We start from the raw sequence: 12575 nt of genomic DNA, 5'->3' as shown, positions 1-12575 counted from the left end.
ATTAGTATTATTATATAAAAACCTTAAAATATATATCAAATGCATTTGGAATTAAAATTTTACCAAACTTAAAAAAACTGAGTAAGTTACAAGGAAAAAAATAAGTTAATGTCACTTAAAACTATGGTTCCAGACAAGTTAATTTATGTATTTAAAACCTATGGTCTATAAACTGAAATTATTGAGTAGGCTTTATTTAAACCTATGGTCTAAAAACTGGAAAAATTATGTTGCCTTTACTTAAAACTGTGGCTCCAGACAAGTTAATTTATGTATTCCTAACTTAAAACACCATGGTCTATAAACCGAAAAAATCGAGTTGACTTTACTTAAAACAGGAAAGTTGAAAACAAGAAAAGTCTAATGAATCAGACAAAAATACGTTTAGTTGACAGTACTTAAAAAGCTGATGCAAATAGTTGCCACATTTTTTTGATGTAGACCCAGCACAATATTTTTTACAGTGTAATAGGCGTGTGTTATATGTGGTAGAAGATTCCTTCTATAAGCACCCTTTTTCCTATTTTGTCCAAGACACGGTTTAAACACAGCATATTCACTTGAAGAATGAACCCTTTGGGTGTGGATACTAAGATATTTGTTTGAAACTGTCACATATTGTATGGACTTCATTTTGTTTGTAGCAAAGACTTTACTTTATTTTTGTAGAAATATTTTTATTTTGGTTGGATCACTAGTGAATTCTTGCTAAAACTGATTTGGATACACTGTTCAAGTATTGTGTATACACATAATGGTATTTTGGAGGAGAGCCCTAATCCTTTTTTTTTTATTCTATACTAAGCCTGTGTTCGGACTTATTGGGTTTAAGCCTTCTTTACCTATGTATTTATTTATTCATTCTTTTTTTAATCACTAATTGTTTTGTTAACAATTTTGCATTGATCACTTTTTGAAAGGCAGTGGGATAAGCACAGGGTCCTTTACTATACACAATGGAATAATGTGCTAGTATGCATCGCATGCTAGCACATTATGAAATACTCACCTTGGAATGAATCCCTCCAGCGATGTGCTATCACTGCTGAAAGGACTGACATCTTCCCCCGGTTTTTCTTCCAGGTGCGCATGCTCCGGCTATGTGATTGGCCGGAGCTGTGATAATGTCACTCCCTCAGTCCTGGCACGAAGCTCTGAAGGACCGGCAAGGTACAGTGAACCTTCAGAGCGAATGCGCCTGTGACGTAACTGGCTGTATTCAGGGTAAATATCTTCTAAACGATATTCATTTTACCTACAGGTAAGCCTTATTATAGGCTTACCTGTAGGTAAAAATAACCAAGCGGGGTTTACTACCGCTTTAACAATGACACCTGCTGCAGATTCCAACTGCAGTGCATTTTGAATATGGTGTGGGAAATGCACACTGCATTCTGGTGTGAGCAGGCACTAATGCCACGTACACACGACCGGACCTTTTGACAGCAAAGGTCCGACGGAACAAATCCATCAGACAATTCGATCGTATGTGGGCTCCATCGGAACGCTTGCTGTCCACAAATCCGATGGACTTTAGAAATAGAACATGTTTTAAATCTTCCCACCGGAACTCCACCGGACCCAGTTCCTAGCGGGAAACCGTTCGTCTGTATGCTGGTCTGGCGGACCAAATATGACGCAAGGGCAGCTACAGCACCTGCCGCGAGAATGTTTCCAGCGCGATCATATCTCGCTGCTTCTCGGCTGCAGGGTACTGTACATTTTACACTCGCTGCAATAGGAAAAACACATTTTCCTATTGCAGCGAGCGCGAGAGAGAGGCGACAATGTCCCTTTACACTGGGGCGGTGGGTGCATCGGCAGTAAAGCGCCGACATTTTTAGCCATGCTTTATAGTCAATTTTGCGGCACTATTTGGCCATTAGTGGGGTGCATTTACCCCCCGCTAGCGGCCAAGAAAGGGTTAAAACCAACTGCAAATGCTGCTGCAGCACTGCTTTGCTGGCAGTATAGCCACACTGCCCATTGGTTGCAATAGCCAGGAGTGGTGGAGGAGTGTTATACACATTGCTCCTTCACCGCCCCAAAGATGCTGCTAGCAGGAGGACTTGCCAGTTGACCCTCGGGGCTTTCACATTGGAGAGACAGCTTTGGCTCTTTCAGGGCGCTTTGCAGGCGCTATTTCTTAGCGCTGTAGTGCCTGCAAAGCGCCCCAGTGTGAAAGGGGTCTTATGTAGGAACTTTTGTGCCAGAAGATGCTTGTCTATAAGATCAGTAAAAATTTGTACAGCTTTGTGCGTGAAGCCTTACTGACCCCTAGTATGTGGTAAAGTATATGACCTTTCTTCAGTGACGTGAAATGATGTGAATGGTTCATCATCTGCACTACAATATATAAAACAGTATAATAAACAAAACAATACGAATCCCTGAGCACTATTTACTATTTCTGTATAGCTATGAGATCAGAAGGCTAAAAAACGCTCCACAAAGTTCCTATTACAAGTCATTTATTATAGAGTGCGTACTGAATATGAATACAACAAAGTATTAAAAAAGTCAAATATAGAAACAAGCGTGTCTAATTTGCTTACCCTATTTTTCATTCAGTCAATGTCAGTTTTCTTCAGTGTAAAAATGACACAACCCCTCCTTATCTCACCCAGGTTCAGTTATACTGTAGAATTGCTTATCTCTTATCTCATTTTGGCAGCATTTTCTAAGGTTCTGTGCAGTCAGCATTTATTTTCAGTAAAGTCATGGGTGGTAAACACTGCAATAATCTGTAATATTTGTGAAGTGCTTCATGAGGAACAAGGGTCAGGCTGAGTTGTGTACTATGAAGGCATACCACCATGGCTGGTCAATGGTGGACAAAGACTTTAGTTACCTTTCTCAACCAGGGATCCCCAGAGGTTCTCAGGTGTTCCTTGGGCAATGAGCAATTTCTCCCTCTCAGATGAGGAACCACTGACAACAATAATCTTTTTAGCTATCTGTAATGCCCTGTACACACAATAGGATTTTCCAATGGAAAATGTGTGATAGGACCTTGTTGTCGGAAATTCCGACCATGTGTAGGCTCCATCACACATTTTCCATAGGAATTTCCATCAAACAAAATTTGAGTTCTGCTTCTCAAATTTTCCGACACCAAAATCCATTGTCGGAAATTCTGATCGTGTGTACACAATTCCGAAGCACAAAGTGCCACACATGAAGGGAATCAAGCAGAAGAGCAGCACTGGCTATTGAAGTTCACTTTTCTCGGCTCGTCGTACATGTTGTACGTCACTGCGTTCTTGACGTTTGGAATTTCCGACAACATTTGTGTGACCGTGTGTATGCAAGACAAGTTTGAACCAACATCCGTCTGAAAAAATACCATGGATTTTGTTGTTGTAAAATCCTATCATGTGTAGAGGGCATTAAGAGTGGGATTCTCCCCAATGACCACAAGTGTAAAGCCTAGTACACACTGTTTTGTTTTTTTAGCTCAGCCTAGCGGGTAGATGTTAGTACAGCGATCTCCCCCACTGAGCTATTGTGTTCCCCCTAAGCCCGAACGGCCAGCTTCTGTTGGACCGGCTTCTGTTTGCACAGGCCGAATGTCAGCCGGTTTTATATGTGGCCCGATATTCAGCCCATGTGTACTGCCCTTAACCAACATACTTCCCAGTGACTCTACATATTAGCAGGGTTCCCTAGGACCGGAAAGTTATTTCAAGGATTTCTCCATGTTGAGAAGGTTGAAAAAGTCTGCTGTGCAAAGACACTGAGGTACATCATAGTTGCTTAATGCATGCATTTGCCACATTACAAGATTCTGTCTAATTTGGTAACCAACAGGGCACCCATTTCTTATTGTATCACCAAATCGCACATCCACACTTATGCCCTGTACACACGCTCGGATTTTCAGACAGAAAATGTGCGATCGGATCATGTTGTCCGATCATGTGTGGGCTCCATCTGACTTTTTCCGTCTGAATTCCCGACACACAAAGTTTGACAACAAAATCCAATCGTTTAAATTCCGATCGTGTGTAGACAATTCTGACAGACAAAGTGTCACGCATGCTCAGAATGAATTATGAAACGAAAGCTATTGGCTACTGGCCTCTTTCTAGTCTTGTCGTACGTGGTTTACGTCACCTCATTCTGAACGATCGGATTTTCCGACAACTTTGTGCGACCGTGTGTATCTGACAGATTTTGTAGTCGGAATTTCCGACCGTGTGTACAGGGCATTATTCTGACTTAGGAAGGTCGCAGTGTCTCCTTGTGCACTGGCTAGGCACATGAGGATGGGCAAATGTCTTGCTGCCTGTCCATGGAGCATTTAAAGCAATTCTAAAGGAAATCATTTTTTATTTAACCTGTTAAGGACCGCCCCATGCAGATATACTGTGGCAGGGGGGCCCTCCTGGGCGAAATCACGTACATGTACATGATTTTTTGCACAGAGTATGGGGTGGCCGGTGACCTGCTCCCACTGTGATTGGACTCAGCAGGATCCGCCGATCATTGTCAGGAGAGGCAGAACAGCGGTCTGCCTTGTTTACAATCTGTGAGAGGGGGAAATTGAGCAGAAACACAGATCTCTGTCTTCCTCTAGTCAAAGCATCCTCCACAAGGCTAGAAAGAACTCCCTAGGAGCACACTTAACCCTTTGATCACCCCTGATGTAAACCCCTTCCCTACCAGTGTCGTTAGTACAGTAACAGTGCATTTTATTTTAGCACTGATCACTGTATTAGTGTCACTGGTCCATCAAAAGTGTCAGTTAGGTGTCTGATTTGTCCACCACAACGTCGCTTATTGGGACTTATTTTTACCAAAAATATGTAGCAGAATACATATTGGCCTAAATTAAGGAATAAATTAGATTTTTTACATTTTTTAATGGGTAACTTTTATAGCAGAAAGTACAAAATATTGTTTTTATCCCCCCAAAATTGTTGGGTTTTATTGTTTATAGCACAAAAAATAAAAACCGCAGAGGTGATCAAATACCACCAGAAGAAAGCTCTATTTGTAGGAAAGAAAGAAAATTTTATTTGGGTACAGTCTCGCACGACCGTGCAATTGTCAATTAAAGCAACGCAGTGCCGTATCGTAAAAAATGGCCTGGTCATGAAGGGGGTAAACCTTTCGGGACTGAAGTGGTTAAAAAAACATCAAACATGTTATACTTACCTACTCTGTGCAGTGGTTTTACACTGAGCAGCCTCGATCCTCTTCTTTTTGGGTTCTTCACCGGTGGTCCTGGCTCCTCCCCCCATTGAGTGCCTCCAGTATCAAGCCTCTTGACAGGCTCCCTCCCTGTGTGTCCATTCATACACAGAGCCGCTGTTCTTATGCACATATCTGGATCAAGATGGGTCTCAGGAAAGTATAAATAAGAAGGGGGGGGAGGGGGCTGCAACATTCATTAAGGCAAAAAAAACCTTGAGCCTTTAGAACTAATTTAAGCATGAGTCTTAAAGTGATACTAAAGTCAAATTTTTTTCCCCTTAAAAATAACAAACATGTTATACATACCTACTCTGTGTAGCAGCTCAGAACTTCCTCTTCTCTGGTCCCTCTCAGGCTCTCCTGGCCCCTCCTTCCTGCCAAGTGTCCCCACAGCAAGCAGCTTGCTACGGGGACACCTTAACCAAGCTGCAGCTCCCTGTGTCCATCTACACACAAAGTAGTGGCCCAGCCCTGCCCTGCCCTCTCTTCTCATTAGCTCACTGACTTTGATTGACAGCAGTGTGAGCCAATGGTGCTTTGTTGCTGTCTCAGCCAATGAGGAGGGAGAATGCCAAACAGCCAAGTCTCTCATGCAACATTACTGGCTTGAGATGGACTCAGGCAGTGGCGGCCCAACCATAGGGAGTGCATGGGTGCCGCCCCCCCCATCCATGCGTCCACCCCCTGATCTACATACAGGGTGCTAGACCATGGATTCCAATGGAAAGGTGTTATTCAAACAAAAAAAGGGTGGGCTCTGGGCGCAGAGCACTGCACTCCGAGCCCACCCAGTTGTGTGAGAATAGCGAATGAATAGGAAGTGAGTTGTCAGATCCGTCACCCTATTGGCTGAAAGGAATCCTATCGGATGCCTAGGAGGAAGAAGAGGAGAGAGGAGACGCATGGCAGAAACCCCATGATGGGGGAAAGGACACAGGAGCTGCTGCCCCTAGCCTGCCACTGCTAGATGGGATCAGTGCCAGACTGACCAGCACTGATCCCACCAGGCAGAGGAGTGCCCCCCCCCCAAAAAAAAAAAACACCAGCTGCCACTGGGCTCAGGTAAGTATTAGGGTGGCTGCTGCACACAAAAGTCTTTTTATTTAATGCATAGAATGCTTCAAGATAAAACATCTTCTGCCTTTACAACCACTTTAAGGTGCCCATAAATATAAAATGTCAGTGTCCCAATTTAGCCATTTTCAGCTACATCAGGAGACAATCTAATTTTTTACGGACCATCAGCAGACACAGCTGACTGGGGATTTTTAGTGGGGAAGGCATATTGTGCATGAACACTATTGTTTTCCCCATAATAAACCAGCACTTGAGGTGTCTGCAGTGGGTCTCTACTGCCCTTCCCAAAGGTCTACCCAGTGGTTGACATAAATGCCCAGGAGTGACAGGTTGTACTTTTGTACCTTACTTTCCTGTCGCCCCCTCCTAGTTCAGAGTAGGTTGCCAGGTAAATTTAGTTTAGCTCTTCTGTAAACAGTGGAGCAATAGTTGATTGCTTAGGGCTGCTCAGTGCAGTGCAGCAGTGAACAGTCTATCCCCCCAGCGGTGCTAAACCTGCCCCCACAGCTCCCACAGGGCAACAGATTTGTGTGCAACTATCTTGGTTACTTGGGAAGCCACATCATGGTCTGAATAATGTGTCTGGGTTTTAATCCGCATGAAACTTGGACACATGATACAAAACCTGGACTGTCCGGGTGACTCCTGGACAGTTGGCAACCCTACCAGTCTCAGTACTGTAAGATGTATATTTGCACATTATGGCAAGAGCTTTCTCCAAGTTGGCAAGTTTAGTTCTGCTTTAAGCAGGATTCCTTTTTCTTCTCCATTTACACAAATGCCAAGCTGGATATTTGTGCTTGGGACAGTGCCACACAATTTTGATGCCATCTGAATGTGGCAGGTTAAAAACCTGGGTGTGTCTCTGAAAACTAGACTACTATAACTAAGTCACCTGCCAACACTGAGAGGACTGAACCCAAGTGAGGGCAGAAGATCTATATACATCTATATTGCCAGATGAGTAAGGTGGAATTAGGCCATAATTGTATGGCTATGAGCACCTCCCAATCTTACTGGATGCCCCCATTCTTGGAAACAGAATCATTTGACCACAGTGGATTTCCTGCTAACCTTCTTTTTCATAGATTTTTGCAATTATTTTCCACCATTGTAGCTGGTTAGTATGCAAAACCATAGAAAGCCTATATGGGATTTTTGTTCCTACTCAGAGGAACTGACATGGTCAGACACCTAACATGGCACCAGATCTCAGTGTAATTAATTAAAATCCCCCATGTCCCCGCAGCATTCAGCATACACGTGTTAGCTAGGATTGGTGGTATGAAAAACCATACAAAGCCTATATGTGGTTATTTCTTCCTACTCAGAGGGACACCAGATCTCAGTGCAATTACGGTAATTATAATCCACCATGTCATGTTCATTCACTATACATGTGTTAGAATTATTAAACATGCCTTGTCAGTGCCACTGGGTATTGAATGACTTGACAGACAATGTTGGGTGTGAACGGACACAACCTCAGTATTATCGACAAAGAAGACGCTCTTGTTTATAAATCTTATCACTTACCTAATCTCTTCTATTACAGTGTACCGGTATTACGTATAGGGATACAGTTCCATGGAGGTAATGTAACTCGTTACAGCCACCGCAAATTTGAAAATGCATTATAAGGCAGGCCATACATTATATATTTTTTGTTCGTTCAACCAGAGTGTTGAATCACACCACTTTTGCTATTGTGTTCTCACAGTGGTGAGCCTTCCCTGCCATCTGAACACAATGCTGTTGGCTATAGCCAGTTCAGGAAAAACCTGACAGGCTGGTTGTACAGAGTGCCTTTAAATGGATCTAAATCAGTCTGGTTCCTACTGAACCAGCCTAATTTCGATCCATGTGTGGCCAGCCTAAGTACTTACCGCATAAAGGTCACACACCATGAGGCTGTTTTCTCCAGGTTTCATTATACCGTGAGCCACATATATACAGTATTATTATTCAGGATTTATATAGCGGCAAAAGTTTCGCATCGCTTTACAACAACGGGGAAGACAGTAAAATTACAATACAATTCAATAGGGATGAGCTTTGTGTTTGAGTCGAACGTACGTTCGACTCGAACATCGGCTGTTCGCCCGTTCGGCGAATTCCGAACGTTATGGACCGTTCGCGCCAAATTCGTGTGGCGCTCATGGCCCACAATGCACTGCGATGGCGCAGTGCATTGCTGGCTCATGATTGGCCAAGCATGCACTGTGACCCCGCATGCTTGGCCAATCACAGCGCCGGCAGCGAGGAGAGCCATGATTGGCCACAGGCAGGATGCCTGTGGCCAATCATAGCTCAGGCTGTGTAGTACACGCCCCACACTATATAAGGCCGCCAGCGCGGCAGCCTTGTGTAGTGTGTTGGCATCTGTAGCAGTTAGTGGGTGTTCTGTGTACCTTCAACATAGTACACACCGATCGTTATCGACCGATTTTTCGTTATTGTTCTTCTGTAGTGGTTGTTGTCTGCGTGCCCTGAACGCAGTATACACCGCTATATTCACCTCTATATCTAGCGATATATCTATCTTTTATAATAGAGCTGTCAGTCAGTGTTAGGAGATTGTGCGTGCTGTCTGCATGCTCTGAACCCAGTATACACTGCTATATCCACCTATATTGCAATGCTAACTATCTTGCTCGTTTTAAATAGAGCTTTCAGTCAGCGGTAGGAGATTGTGCGTGCTGTCTGCGTGCTCTGAAAAATATGGACGGCAAAACAAATTATACAGGGGTGATAACCCTTCCCTATGTTTTCCAAAAAGCTTAAAAATCGTTTTTTTGACTGGAGCTACACTTTAAAAATGTACCAGTTGAAAATTACAAACAGATTCAACTTAACACAACAAATCTACACAGTCCCTGTCTTGTTTGCACCGCCTGTATACTGCTGTTCTGAGTATATAGGGCCTGGGGGCCACACGCATTTCCTTTTTTTAATATGGGTACGGGGTTCCCCTTAATATGCGTACAAGACCAAAAGGGGCTGGTAATGGGCAGGGGGGGGCTACCCATGCCATTTTTCTCAATGATTTTCAACCATATTGCAGGAACCAGATATAACATTAAAACCGCAAGCAGTTTTAAATTACGTTATTTCCGTTAAATGTCATTTTGTGCAGGGACTGTTCTAAACACGGGAAACACGTGGCACTTCACAGGCATACTACAGACACCCTTCCAGGCACAATATTTAAAGGAATATTTCACTTTTTTTTTTTCACTTTAATCATCATTAAAATCAGTGCTCCCAAAAAAACTGCAGTTTTTAAAAGTTTTCTTTGCATTGACCCATGTCCCCTGGGGCAGGAGCCAGGTCCCCAAACCCTTTTTAGGACAGTATCTTGCATATTAGCCGTTAAAATTAGCACTTTTAATTTTGAACGTTCGAGTCCCATAGACTTCAATGGGGTTCTAACGTTGGTACGAATTTGGGGTCCGTTCGAAAGTTCTGGTGCGAACCGAACCGGGGGGTGTTCGGCTCATCCCTACAATTCAATACAGGAAGGATCAGAGGGTACAGTACACTACAATTGGACTTAAGTTTCGCAAAGTATGAAAGTATCAATACAATTATGGGAAAAATAATTATACCTGTTTTTTGAGATGTATTAAATAGGAAGATTCAAGTATTTTGTGTGTTTTATGATGGAGTAGTTTTCGGACAGAGAGGTACCAAGCACAGGCAGAGAGGCTATTGTGAGCCATACCATTGGGAGTTGGGATCCACATATGACTCACATGTCATTGGTATGGACAATTGGTCTTGTTGTCCATTTTTTTAGCTATGAACTGACAGATCAGTTAATAGCAGTGGCGGCTGGTGAAGTTTTTGGATGGGGGGGCGCCAGACTCTGCCCCTCATTTTTGGCCCCTCCCACTCCCCATAAACCACGCCCCTTATATAATCCACCCAATCCGTCCCCTGTATTCCACTTCAATCAACCCAAAGTGTCAGGAGACGGCGCAGTACTCACGTATGCATTTGCTTTTGCACGCTAGCTCATCGGGACTGAGTGCTTTAAAAAAAAAAGTCTTATTTATTATATTTATTTTTTCACAGTTTTAAAAAAAAAAAATGGTGTCACTTTTATTCTTATTACAAGGAATGTAAACATCCCTTGTAATAGAAAAAAGCATGACAGGTCCTCTTAAATATGAGATCTGGGTCAAAAAATCCTCAGATCTCATATTTACACTAAAATGCAAAAAAGGTTTGTAAAAATGTCTTTGCCAGCAAATTACTGTGAGTAACAAGCACAGAGCAGACCATTTACTTTGCACTTTGCTGAATAAGAATACCACATGGCATGTACATTATCTCCTCCTGCAAGCATTATGTTATTTTTCTGCTCAATTTTATATTCTTTTAAAAATGGCTCACATTCCTGCACAGTGTGACTACAGACTCTTTCTTTGTAAAGGCCGGGGTGCATTTAAATAGATTTGGCATAAAAATCTTTTTTTTCCTTACAGAGAACATTTCACAGGACCACCTCACCTTACTGCAGCTCCGCTCGGGCTGAGGAACGTAGCCGCCGACGTCACTTCCGGCTTTCAGCTGCTTCACGAAACCCGGAAGTGACCTGTCTGGGTTTGAACAACACTGCTCCTGCCTGTAGAATCACAGTGATTTTACAGGTGGAAGCTAGTCTGCGTTCTGAATTGCGCCACAAGGCGGGTTAAATACCCGCAAATGAAGCGCCATGGATGCAATCTTGTGATTGCATCGACGTGGCGCTTCCCATAGTGCACTGCGACTGGTGCCACAGTGCACTATGTTAAATTACTTTCTTTTTTTTTTAAATGTCTTAAAGTGCCTGTTTTTTTTTTCTGAGACTACAGGAGGGGGGGGGGGGGCGCCACTGGTTAATAGGGTTACATAGCAGCCAGAGAAAGTCTGAACGTTCTGAAGGTTTAACAGGTTTTGGAATCAACTGCTTGGAGGAGGTCCAGAAAATGAAAACCATTATTGTTTGACAGGTTTCTGGAAGAGCATTACCACCCTTGTGGAACTACAACTCCATAATGGACACTGGGATTCCATGTATTTTTATTTCTTTTTTCTTTGCACAGTGTCATGTGTTGGGCAGGAAAAGCTTATACAAAGCAATGATATATACAAAGCAATGATATATTTCACACAAGGGTGGCCCAGTGACAAGTGTATGTAATAATAGCCCCAGGGCCGTCTTTAAGGCAGGGCAAAAGGGGCAGCTGCCCTGGGCCCTGTCATTGTTGTGGGGCCCAAAGTAGCTGCCTCATACTTGCCAACTATCCCAGTTTAAGCCCTGTTGTTGTGTACAGATGACTCACCGCAGACCCTGTGTTTACATGTAAATAACTGGCATTCATATGTCAATAGCAGTGGCATTACTAAGAAAATAGCTGTGGCCAGCTGCATTGATATGTAAATAAAGGTGGCATTCATATGTATATCATGCTTCCCTGCAGTGAGAAGATTATGTGCTGTAACCTCTAGCAATCAGTGAGCAGTATTACTGTACAGTAATCTCTAGCAACTAATTAACAAGCAGAAATCATTTGCTGTAACCTCTAGCAACTAATCAGTGAGCCGTAATGTGTGCTGTAACTTCTAGGAACCAGTCAGTAAGCAGTAATGATATGTTGTAACCTCTGGCAACCAATCACAATTGCTGCCCGATCTGATACAGTAAACTGATTTTAAGTCCATCTTCTATTTATTGTATGTCTCAAAGCAGGTGGAGAGTGAAATTGCATGTGAAGGGGCCCCCCAAAACAATTTTGCCCAGCGTCCAATCAATATTAAAGACGGCCCTGAATAGCCCCCTTTAGCAGAATTTTAATTTCGTAACCTGTTATACAGGTTTTAATACAGCAAGAACTCCAGTGTCTACTTGTGACTGCTGAGAAGCTTGTCTTATCCCCACTTATTTAAACCACAACAAAACCCTTGCCCCCCAAAAAGACACATAGGCCACTTTGAGTTGGAAGTAGGGCAAGGCCATAGCTTTATTGAACATCTTAGTATAACAACCTTCAAAATACAAATACCATTTCGACCACGGTTACACCGTGAGCATCTATAATCAAACCGTATAGACTAAGAGGCCTGTCTCCACCATCAGTGCGAGACAGGCATTAAACTGACCCAGTGATTAACTTGAGGGCATAGCCCATCAAGTAATAACAATTGCTGGCAAGGTAAAACCGCCAAGGAAGCTGTGATGAAAACACAATGGGCGGGCGGGCAGGCAACATGTGCGTCGTCAATAAATTTGTTTTGTTTCGCTCCGTTCCATT

At 43.1% G+C, this 12575-nt stretch overlaps 1 protein-coding gene across 1 annotated transcript in view; it reads right to left on the bottom strand.

Moving 5' to 3' along the window:
* The window catches only part of LOC143934154 (ferritin heavy chain B-like), a 31723-nt gene extending 29087 nt beyond the window's left edge, over nt 1-2636 (bottom strand). Inside the window, exon 1 of the mRNA XM_077457520.1 lies at nt 2556-2636. The gene's annotated coding sequence lies outside the window, so the exon portion shown is untranslated. The remainder of the gene's footprint in view (nt 1-2555) is intronic.
* Nucleotides 2637-12575: the final 9939 nt, after the last annotated feature.

This window comes from Lithobates pipiens, unplaced genomic scaffold (genome assembly GCF_037356315.1).
Source record: "Lithobates pipiens isolate NorthernLeopardFrog02 unplaced genomic scaffold, aLitPip1_a1.2 Scaffold_27, whole genome shotgun sequence".
Classification (NCBI taxonomy): Eukaryota; Metazoa; Chordata; class Amphibia; order Anura; family Ranidae; genus Lithobates; species Lithobates pipiens.
This window is presented reverse-complemented; position numbering and strand designations above follow the sequence as displayed.